We start from the raw sequence: 11,161 nt of genomic DNA, 5'->3' as shown, positions 1-11,161 counted from the left end.
ATAACTTTAGAACAATTAAGTATGATAATACTAATATGCTATTCCAATATGACCTAACTTAGTGACTCAGATGGAAGCAAATCAAACCAACTCAAGAATAAGACTGAATAATAATTGTTAGCAATCTGAATTTCACTTCATCGTTTAATGAGATGATGAGCCTATTGAACTAGAAACATATTGTATGCAGGCCTACTCGAGATATACTTGTGCACCGTAAGGTGAATAGAAATTTGTCTCCTCCTGGTGGCTAAATTGTAAACAGCTTTTTGTTGTACTTGGCTAGTTGTAGACAACGTCAAAATTGTGCGCCACGTTGGTTCTATACGTCATTGCGGGCGCATGTGTTGAATCAACACCAGGCCACCGGCGGCGAGGCCGTTTAAGAGTAATTGATTTAAAATGACGGTGTTTCACGACGAGGTTGAAATAGAAGATTTTGAATATGATGAAGAAACAGAAACATATTATTTTCCTTGTCCATGTGGTGACAGATTTGCGATAACGAAGGCAAGTTTTGTTTCTCCTGTCATAACTTGACATTTTCACTTTCTAAACGTGTAACTTATATATATTGATATGTCATTAATTAAAAAATTATTTGAATTTGTGTAGTCGTAACTTTTACAGTGTAACGTTATTGTTATATGAGCGGGTAAATTAACGGATAAATTTTTGGAATAGCTTACAGAAGTACTGCAGAACTAGAAGATATTAACACTGGAAAAAAAGAATAAAGGAAAAGAAACTGACATTTAATTGATCTTATAATATATATCTGTGTATTGGCTCGAGGTGTCAGGGTATAACTAAGTGGCAAATATTTTTAGGCGAATTAAATAATATTTTATTGAGGGAAACTGCTTCTGTTTTTCAGGATGATCTTGAGAATGGTGAAGAAGTGGCCACCTGTCCGAGTTGCTCACTTATAGTAAAAGTAATCTATGATAAGGTAGGATGATTAGTATGTTCTGATATTTGTTTGTAGACAACTTTGTGTGGTTATTTGTTGCTCTGCACTGCAGAATATTAAGGATAATTTAATAAACAATCACAATAGAATCCTAGTTCGAATGTCTAATATAAATTAAAAACCAAATAAGTTGTATTGTTTTATATCTGTTAACCATTTTGTCATTGTGTGAGTATTAATGTTCTTGTTTTAGTGTAGGAATAATGCCTGTCTTGGTTAAAAAAAAAAAATTGTATAATAATGAAAAAACTTCTTAAATGAATTTAAACATTCACTGAAGTGATTACATGCAACTAATAATTATTCGTAAATTATGGGGGGGGGGCAGCTTAACAGCTAAACAGCTATTTAGAATACATGGAAATACAGACATTTAATTTCTGTAGAAAGGGTTTAAAAATACCTTCTTAGAGTATTCTGTTACTACCACTACTTAATGATCTTTCATAACATTTGACCTCAGATGTTTTAAAGGTTAAATTATGAGAAATGTGTCCAAATTCATGTTAGTTTATTTAAAAGGCTAAAATATACACTTTTTGCTGTTGTTGTAGGAGCAGTTTATGTGTGGAGAAGTAATTGAAGCACCAAAAACATCAGATAACAAATTGGAGCTGGCCCAGAGTTGAGACATAGACATCGACATGACTCTTTCACCTGATCCTTTGCCCTGATAATGGACTTAATGCACATCTGTCATTTCACATATGCAGATCTTTTGTGAGAAAACTGATCACATTGGACTTGAGAATTTTAGCACCAAGATTTTGCACACAATTTACTTTTCTGTTAAAGTTATTTAAGTTAAAATAATAAATAAAAAACTTTTAAAACAAGCCCTGTTCTCGATTGAAAATACATTTTCAGGAATTAAGAGCATCTGGAGTTTGATTCTGTCCATTGTCAATGGGTTGGGTTTTGGTTCTATGTAATTTGGGTGCTATTCCTGAATATTTTTTAACCTTTTTTTGTCAAATCTTTTATACCTTTTTTCCCAAGTCTGTCCTTTCAATCTTTTTTAGAACTAAGAATGACATAAATCAGTGCTTATCTTACAATATCTCATGAGATTCTCCCCATTGTGTACTTCTTGGCATTACTTTTGGACACCAGGGGGTGCTATTTTTAAACAAAAAGAAAAATATGTACGGAAGAATATTCAAATTGTAGGTTATGTATGACACCCAATACAGAATTTGTATGAATTTGTTTAATGCAAATGTAAATCCAAATGACTGCAAATCTAGCCTAAATCTAGAACTCAGCGACGCAAATGGCTTGTAGTTATATTGTACTTCCCATACACAGGGTTGGACAAGGATACATCAAAATGTATTTTAAAATAAAATAGAAAATACCTTAATTTTAAGTGTATCAAAATAAACTACAAAATACAGCAGCCACACCAAGTATCAAAATAAACTACTGTATTTTTGTATTTTAAAAAATGCTTTAACAAAGGAGCATAACATTTCTTTGCAAACCTTCCATCATCTGGCTTATTTAATCTATTGCTTCACTATTACACTGACTCCATTGATTAACTAAACAATATTTGATAGCAACAGCTTTTCTCTGCCCAAGTCATGCAATAAATCTGACATATGCAGCCAGTTAACAGATCAAATATTCACATGTCCCTGTGATCTCCCAGATGAAGGTTTGTTTTAAAGTAACCAACAGTTAAATTTTTAACAGTTTGCGAATGACTCAAAATTGTATCCTAATTTAGTTACTTGGTGTTTGCGAAGGGCCTAGTTTGCATCACTGACTCAATGACAAACAAGTCATTCATAAGAAGACAACTGATGGCACCTGTATTTATAGCATTTAGTTTCTAACTAATCAATAATTTGATTGTTAATCATAAATATAATAAAAAGATATGTGTCAGGCAGTCATTCATGCAATGGTATGCAAAATCATGATCCTACTAAACCGCTACTTCAATTAGGGTACAATATTTAGTATATTCAATATATCAAATATTTATTTATCAATCATTGGACATGTATTCAAAGGTTCAAAACAAACATTTTAGCATTATAACAATTAAATGATCAATACGTTTTGATTTTAAATGCAGTCAGAAATGTTTACTCAGAAAGAATCAACAGAACCTGTCGAGGAATATTAATGCAACTCCAACCACTGAATCTTGAGCTCCATAGAAGTATAAAGGACACATACACATATACACTTACAGTAAGTGCAAGTGCATTAAGCACATCACATTCTAATACTCATTTCTTCCATGCTTCCTTTTCCACTCCAACCTTCCAAATAATTCCTGCCCACTAAAAGCTGCAAGGATATATTTGCTTACCCTGACAGGCCTACTTATGTAAATTTTTTAGAAAGAAGTTTATATAACTTTATATCATCACCATGATATGAATTGTCATATCAACCAGCCCTAACATGCAGTAATGCTTTAAACACCTTTGGCAAACTATAGTTGGTAAAAAAAAAAAAAAAAAACAGTTTACTATTACAACTGATTGGCTAATGCTATTTGTCAGTGCCCTTTTATTCTTTCATGTTAACTGAAGGCAAATCTGAATGATGAACTATTTTAAGTTTAACCAACATGTACAATTGACCATGACATCCTCACCTTATCTTATTCCAGAAAAGTTACTCACCCAATGCTGAATGGAGTTGTACAGCTGCAGCTCACATAATGAATATTGGGGTCGAGGGGAGGGGGCGAGTCTGGACTAAATCAGCACCCTGATAAAGAAGTTGACTGGCACAAAGTATTATATGCATTTTGAAAATACAAAAACACTAATCTTAAATGTATTTAAATACAGATTACATTAGATTTTTGCCAAAAGCTTTAAAATACAAAATAGTATTTTGTTTTTTAAATATGTATTTTAAATACTGTACATGTATCTGAAACACTGCCCATACATTATGGGAAAATATTCTTCTTGCAATAACTTTTGTAACAGGTTTGAATTGTTGAGCTTTATGAATGCAGCAAAACAATTGGCCTATACAGTATGTAGAACGAGAGAAAGAGTAAAAAATAAAAAATCTACATGTTTGTAGATGTATTGCTTCAACAGAATCAACTGAAATTGCACACTCTTTGAAAATGTTTTAAATATAACCTCTCAATATGAAAACGTGTGTCATTTTCATGGTTGACCCAAACCTGGCCTGCCATTAATTCATCCGTTTATTGTTTCCATCCAGTATATATTCACAAAGCATAGTTTGGCATTCATTGATTTCCGGTAATCTACATTTTGCCATTTTGCTTGTCAGCAGCCAACCTTGGTATGTGTGTGCATGTGTGTGAGTGAGCAGTTTTCTGTCCTTTATATGATATTGAAAGTCCCATCTCTCTGATGACTGTGGCATCCTTTATGAGCCAGCAGTAGAAATGCTGCACTCGTCAATAGCATTTTAGCTCACTCTCTCAATGAACTGATCGAGAAGAGAATACGGGCTGCGACCCACCCTACATGTTCACACAGACACCAACAACATGACATAAAACAGCTGGTCATGTAAAAGCAAACACTTGTTTCATTAATCACGTGGCCTCTCTCACTAACATTTTCTATGACACATTTACAGTTTCTCATTTGCTAAGACACATTTATGAACACAACACACAATTATTTTATTTAATTTTTTTGAGAAAAACTTTATTTTTTTATAACTGCATGATCTTTCGAACTTTGCTATGAAATGCATACAGCCCCACTGAACACTCATAACACACTGAGATTAAAAATAATAGATCATTGCCTCTTGAATCATATTTTTTGAGCAATGTCTAAGGACTTTGTAACATGCAGTCTACACTGATTGCAGACATATTCGGGTAAAATGATTAATAAGATTTTAAGCAATTCCTGAATACAGTTTTGGTTGTGTTGATAATATTCTTTTAGCAAAATTAAGCCTTGAAAAATTTAAACGAACAAACACATGCATGAAATGTAAAATTCTAATTGCATACAGAAAGCGAGGAAAAACTGATTCTGTAGTGTAACACGGCATTTTTTTTTTTTGAAACAGTATTAAGAATCTCAAAATTATGTCATGATTACCAATGTAACGTTCTCACTTATACAGTCTATGGTTCTCACATACATATTTCTAATATTTCAGTCTTTCGGACCCTCATAGGCATACATCTGCCACTTTCCATGACTAACATATGGTCTGTAAAACTCTGAGGTCTGTTAGAGTGCACTTAAATCTGGTACTCTTACAATTCTTTCAACTAAACTTTTAACTAAATCCTAACTTTTTATCAGCTAAGCAACGTCAGTTATGAAAGTTATTTTAAAGTGTTACTTAAGAAAAAGTACTTTTTATATGCTAGGGGTCCGTGGGTTGGTTGAGAGTCTGGGTGAGATCTCAGCTCCTTTTTTTAGGAAACAGAAACACAGCGCAAACAACTAAGTTGACAATACATGGCGATCTTGTACATTGCCTTTCGCTTTGAGTCACGAACATTGCTCGCCCCGGGCAGTTCATCCCTGGCAGCGGTGACGTCATCGAGCACTGGGTTGAGCAGCAGAGAGAGAGAGAGAGAGAGAGAGAGAGAGAGCGAGCTCGAGAGCGCTGCGGCGGAGTTCATAGGGCCTGCGAACGAAGCACTGGGAGGACAACGAAAAGCACGCTGAACGGGATTTTCCATTTCTTCTACATGTACCATAGCCGAGGCTAATAGGGATAAAGGCCGTTTCCATCCGTATTCCTTCTTTCCCCCCAAACTGTCGAGAGGCAACCTGTAAAGGTAAGCAACAGCGAGCTCGTAAACTTGGTGCGTGTCTGCGTGAGCTTGTGTGGCAGCTTCACGGGAGGTATTCGGTGCTTCGTGGTTCACCAATAGACGTCTCGAGAGAAAGTCTAACTGAAAAGCGAAAGCCTTTTTAAATCGCTTATAACCCCGCATAAGACTCGTGAAGTCACACACAGTGATTCTGTCTCTTAAATGTGCTGTTGGTTAAATATTGAATGAAGCTTTTGTGTGGCCACACCAATACAAGCAGCGAGTGCAATAAGAGTCGAGTCTTCGAATCTTTCATTGCTAATCAGAGCGCAGAGCTGTTTTTATGGTACCTAAACCAGCTGACTTTAAACGATATTGTTATTGTTTGTTTTTCTGTGTCACTGTGCAACACCACATGGCACAGTTGCAATTATTATTATTTATTCCAATTAAATAAAGTGCATTTTTATTAGGAGCAATTTTTTTTAAAAATGTGGACAGTACTACGATATTTATTTATTTATTTAGGCAGGCCTGATTATAAACATATACATTATTATAAGTATCTCAATGTTTTGGCTTAACCTTTTTGGTTATAAATGTTGCATACATTTTCAACCTGGCCTAAACTATTAAAATTCAATGTATTTACTCTTACAAAACGATGTATTTAAACTGTAAATGTCAAGTTTTTCGTCTTAAAATAATTATAAAAACATTTACAAATAATTGATGCTTAACAGGAACTGTTCACCCCAAAACAAAAATTCTGTTGCCGTTTTCACCATTATTTCAAACCTGTTTGCATTCCTTCTGTGGAACCTAAAATATGACATTGCAAGAATATGGAACTCATGTATGGATCCCAGTTACTTTGTTTTTATGAAAAAAAAATGTGTTTAACAGAAGAATACAACACAAGGGTGGGTAAATGATGACTTAAGTGTTTGGGTGAATGGCCGTTATGTCTAAAGTCAAACTATTCATTTAAACAACACAGTAAGATATTAAAATAATTTACCTCAAACACCATTGTTTCCTGTCGATCACCGTTGTGCTAATGCTGTTGCCTGCATGGTGGTGGTGGTGCTTAGGGATTAACCAAAAGTTATTGATCAATAGACCTAAGTAGAAAATTTGTCAATATTGGATTGTAGTATTGGTTCATAATCTCTGTCTGTCTTTGTCTTCAGTGTCTGTTACTCCTCCTTCTACCATCCTGTGGTATTTCTGTGGAAAGGGAGCATCCCTGGCTCTTCCTGCAGCATTCTAGACAGTGTGCATGCCAGAGATAACAGAATTGGACCATTTTCTAAATCCCGCAATTCTTTCATTTACTAAGAACAGGTCAAGCATAATGAACTGGCACTGTTTCCCTTTGCACTTTCATTTGTGTGCTCCGCTGCAGTTGATCGTGGAAATCGGGGTGGTTAGACATGCATTATGTCAATATCATATGGTGAGTGTGCTAAATTGGTCAACTACGTCTTTTTAGGGGATCAGATTTAACTTCTCTCACATGACATCAGAGTCAGATACCGTATAGGATACTGCCAGCCCTCTCAATGTGAGATGAGATTTAAGCTACATGTATTTAAATTCATTCAGATGTGTTAAATGTCATAGAGTGCTTCCCATGTATTAGAGAAGTGTTTTTTTTTTTGGATCCCTTAGACTCTTAGCATTATAATTAGTAACGTATTAATAATGTATGGTGGTTAAAAAAAGTGTACTTGTACCGTATTGTACTGATTCTGTAAATTGTCGACACACACATATATGTATATATATGTATACATGTATACATATATGTGTATACATATATATATATATCTGTACACATATGTGTGTGTGTGTATATATATATTTATATATATATATATATATATATTAGTGCTGTCAACGTTAACCCGTTAACGCATGCGATTAATTTTTGTCTGGTTTAACGTGTCAAAATATTTAACGCAATTAACGCAGCATCCATATTTTCTGCCATCCGTTGGCTAGCTTTACATTATGATCACGCTCTTATTCATTTAAATTAAAAGTCTAAAATGAACAAAAAGAGTTGTGAGAGAATGAGGCGAGATCCATAGAGAGTATATAAACGGTGAGATCCGCGTGTCTGTCTGCTCTTAAAGGGACAGCAGCCAATAAAGCTTTCTGTCAGTAAAGTTAAAGAACAAAGGGAACAGAGAAAATGACTCGCTGCTCTTGACTAAATAACTTTTGTAGTTTTAATAAGGATTAACTATTTAATTTATAGTTTATGCAGTGCAGACTGCATATAACTTTGATAACTTTATTACATTTTCTGTATATTTCCTAACTGTTAAGACAGGAAGGGCAGGAGTAAACATGACATTTATTATGGGTTTATGTTAGCATTGTTTTAAGTTTACTTAAATTAAAAACTGTTTTGTTTTTGAAGCCTAATAATAAATGTAAAAAAAAAAAAAAAAAAATCAGTAGCTGTATTAATATCAGTAATACTGGCCTTCATTCATAAAAATATGCCATTTAAACAAGTATTTAAAATATACTGTCTTTATGTTGTTTCTACATTAATTTGATTAACTGTGAAATTATTACATTAAAAAATATATTAAAAACGTACAAAAACATTTCTTTTTTTTATTGCGATTAATTGCGATTAATCACAGAAAAAATGTGTGATTAATCTAGTTAAAGTTTTAATCGATTGACAGCACTAATATATATATATATATATATATGTGTATATATATATATGTGTGTGTGTGTGTGTGTCGACAATTTACAGAATCAGTACAGTACGGTACAAGTAAACTTTTTTTAACCACCATTCCACCCCTCACTAGAACACTTAAACATTATTGCAAGGCATTAAACTGATGTGTAAAATAAGAGAAAAAAAAATGAATAGGTAAATAAATAATAATAATAAATAAATAGGTTAAGGCAAAGAAGGTTTACATCAGGGATCCTCAAATCTGGCCCACAAGATCCACTTTCCTGTAGAGTTTAGCTGTAACCCTAATCAAACACACCCGATTATGCTAATCAATGTCATGATGCCGAGCAGATGCGTTTTCTCCATAGTGTGAGCACTAAACAGCGGTGTGAGATGAGATCCAGTGTGAAGCGCTTGAATTCAGTGATTTACACAAATGACTGCGATTTTAAATTAGTTTAAAGCCAAACAGGAGAAACACTAGCCGTGTTTCCACTGTCGAGCTTAAACCGGGTGTGCTAGTGCGTGCCAGGGCCAGTCGCGTTTCCACTGACACTTCCGGGGCTTGATCGTGCTTCACCGGGGCTTCCTCAGGGCCAACAGCCAGGGTTTTTTGGCCCGACGAAAACCTTGGGCCAAAGCAGGCCAGCTGGGGCTAGAGGAGGGGTTATGAACAAAGGCGGAGTTTCTCCGCATCTGGAGAGCTCAGCACTGCAGATCATTTCAGAAAAATAACACCATTTAAAGACTTTTTAAAATAAGTTGATATCAAAACTCACTCTTAGTCAGCAGCGAGTATTTGAAATAACTTGATCAGATGTGGATTATGATCACCATACAAGGCAGAAATATTTAAAAGCGATGTAAAAGACTATGCACAATAAACATTAACATTACCATAGTAAACATTGTAAATGCAACCACTTGGAGAAATCAGACGTCAGCTTCTTATTCTCTATCACAATTGTGTTTTTATTTAGTAACATATTTTATCTGTCATGTTAAACGTCTCAAGAGTTTAACTCCGCGTAGAATATGTCATCAAAATAAAATAATGATTTTTGTTCGGGTGCTTTTCTAAAAATAGAGAGTCAGCGCTGCGGATCATAACAAAAAGCAGCTATAACACCAGCATTAAAAACTTGAAAAAAAGTTGAGCTCAAAACTCACTTTCAGTCGGCAGCATGTGTGAAATAATTTTATCCGATGTGGATTATAATCATACAAGGCAGAAATATTTATAACATTACCACAGTAAACAGTAAATATGACCGCTTGAAGAAATCAGACGTCAGCTTCTTTTTCTCTATCACAATCATGTATTCATTTAGGGGCTGTTTACACCTGGCCACTTCATGCGTTTTCTCAGATTGGATAGCTATCTGATTTATCAAAACGGTTCCATTTACACCTGGTCACATGAATGTGTTTTTGCGAAATGGATTTAAATCCGATCTTCAATTCCCGCGCTATATGCAGATTTAATGGAGTGCACGTCACCGAAAGCAACAGATATGAGCTGCATTTTATTGATCATCAGCTAAAATTTCTAAATCAAAGACTGTAATAAGAGAGAGCGGCAACAGCACTGGTAAGATCATTTCGTTTCTCTACTATTAATGATGATGATTGTGTGTTAAGCGTTCGCGACTTACTTTCACTTTGATTTGCGATAGTTTACACGTTGGTTTAATGAATATATGCTCAGCTTCTCATCTGGTGGTGCGTGTTCCAATAGCGTCGTCATATCTGGCTATAACATTACATATAGCCTATAACACCCTCACACGTTAATTTTTTTAGCATTTTGGGGAGGAGTACAATTTACATATGTGGTTTTAACAACCAGATGCATTTACACTTGTCTAGTTTTGTCTGGAATGCGGCCCAGACCACCTCCTGAAGTGGTTTGAGCGATCGGATTCAAATCCGTCTCAAATGCGTTTCGGAGGGCATTTACACCTGGTCTTTGCACGATCGGATAGCTATCCGATCTGAGAAAACGCATGAAGTGGCCAGGTGTCAACGGCCCCTTAGTAACTTATATTATCTGTCATAAGTTTAGTTTCGAGAGTTTAGCTCCACGTTGCCTATCATAAAAATATAATAATGTTTTTTTTTGTTCGGGAACTTTTATAAAAATAGAGATATTATCATTCATTCTAAATGTGGCTACAAATAAACAGAAACGGACTCGACTGAATAAGCAGGCTATTTTTATAAGCATTAAAAAAAAAAAAAAATACATTTATTTCTGTGTGATTTAATTTTGAGTCCTGATAAATTAATTCATTATGATCAATGTATCACTTATTCTATATTAAAACACCAATGCTTTTGAATTTGAATATTTAACAAAGCATACAAACACACGGCTGCTTTTATCATGTTCGTTTTGTGATCGCGCTAGTTCCAGTGACTTATTTCTTAGTTTTCTGATAACTTCTCTTAGTTGATGAAATGATGGGGTTTCGTGACATTGTTCCTGAGAGGCGTGTAAAGGGCGTGTTTTAGTGGAGCGCAGCGGTGCTTCAGGCCCTGACTGTGGAAACCCTGCGCTATTCTGGCCTCGGTGCTACTGGCCCGAGGCTATTAGCCCCGCCCGGCCCGGTTTAAGCCCTGGCTCGCACTGGCCCGACAGTGGAAATGTGGCTACTGTGTGCAACGAGACAGTTAGAAGGCTTTTCAATCTACACATCACCATCATTTTTCATGGATTTACTGTAACACT

The 11,161-nt window shown here is 35.1% G+C and overlaps 1 protein-coding gene and 1 long non-coding RNA gene across 2 annotated transcripts in view; both read left to right on the top strand.

Moving 5' to 3' along the window:
• The first annotated feature begins 297 nt into the window (after window positions 1-297).
• On the top strand, window positions 298-1,809 carry LOC132151347 (uncharacterized). Its single transcript, XR_009436391.1, has 2 exons — window positions 298-952; window positions 1,528-1,809. It is a non-coding gene; the product is annotated as an uncharacterized LOC132151347 (long non-coding RNA).
• A 3,737-nt stretch (window positions 1,810-5,546) lies between these two features.
• Window positions 5,547-11,161, top strand: part of LOC132152021 (cytoplasmic protein NCK2-like) — a 67,606-nt gene continuing 61,991 nt past the window's right edge. Inside the window, exon 1 of the mRNA XM_059560645.1 lies at window positions 5,547-5,741. The gene's annotated coding sequence lies outside the window, so the exon portion shown is untranslated. The remainder of the gene's footprint in view (window positions 5,742-11,161) is intronic.

The sequence above is a fragment of the Carassius carassius genome, chromosome 10 (assembly GCF_963082965.1).
Source record: "Carassius carassius chromosome 10, fCarCar2.1, whole genome shotgun sequence".
NCBI lineage: Eukaryota > Metazoa > Chordata > Actinopteri > Cypriniformes > Cyprinidae > Carassius > Carassius carassius.
The sequence above is the reverse complement of the archived record's forward strand: the minus strand, read 5'-3'. Positions and strand labels throughout refer to the sequence as shown.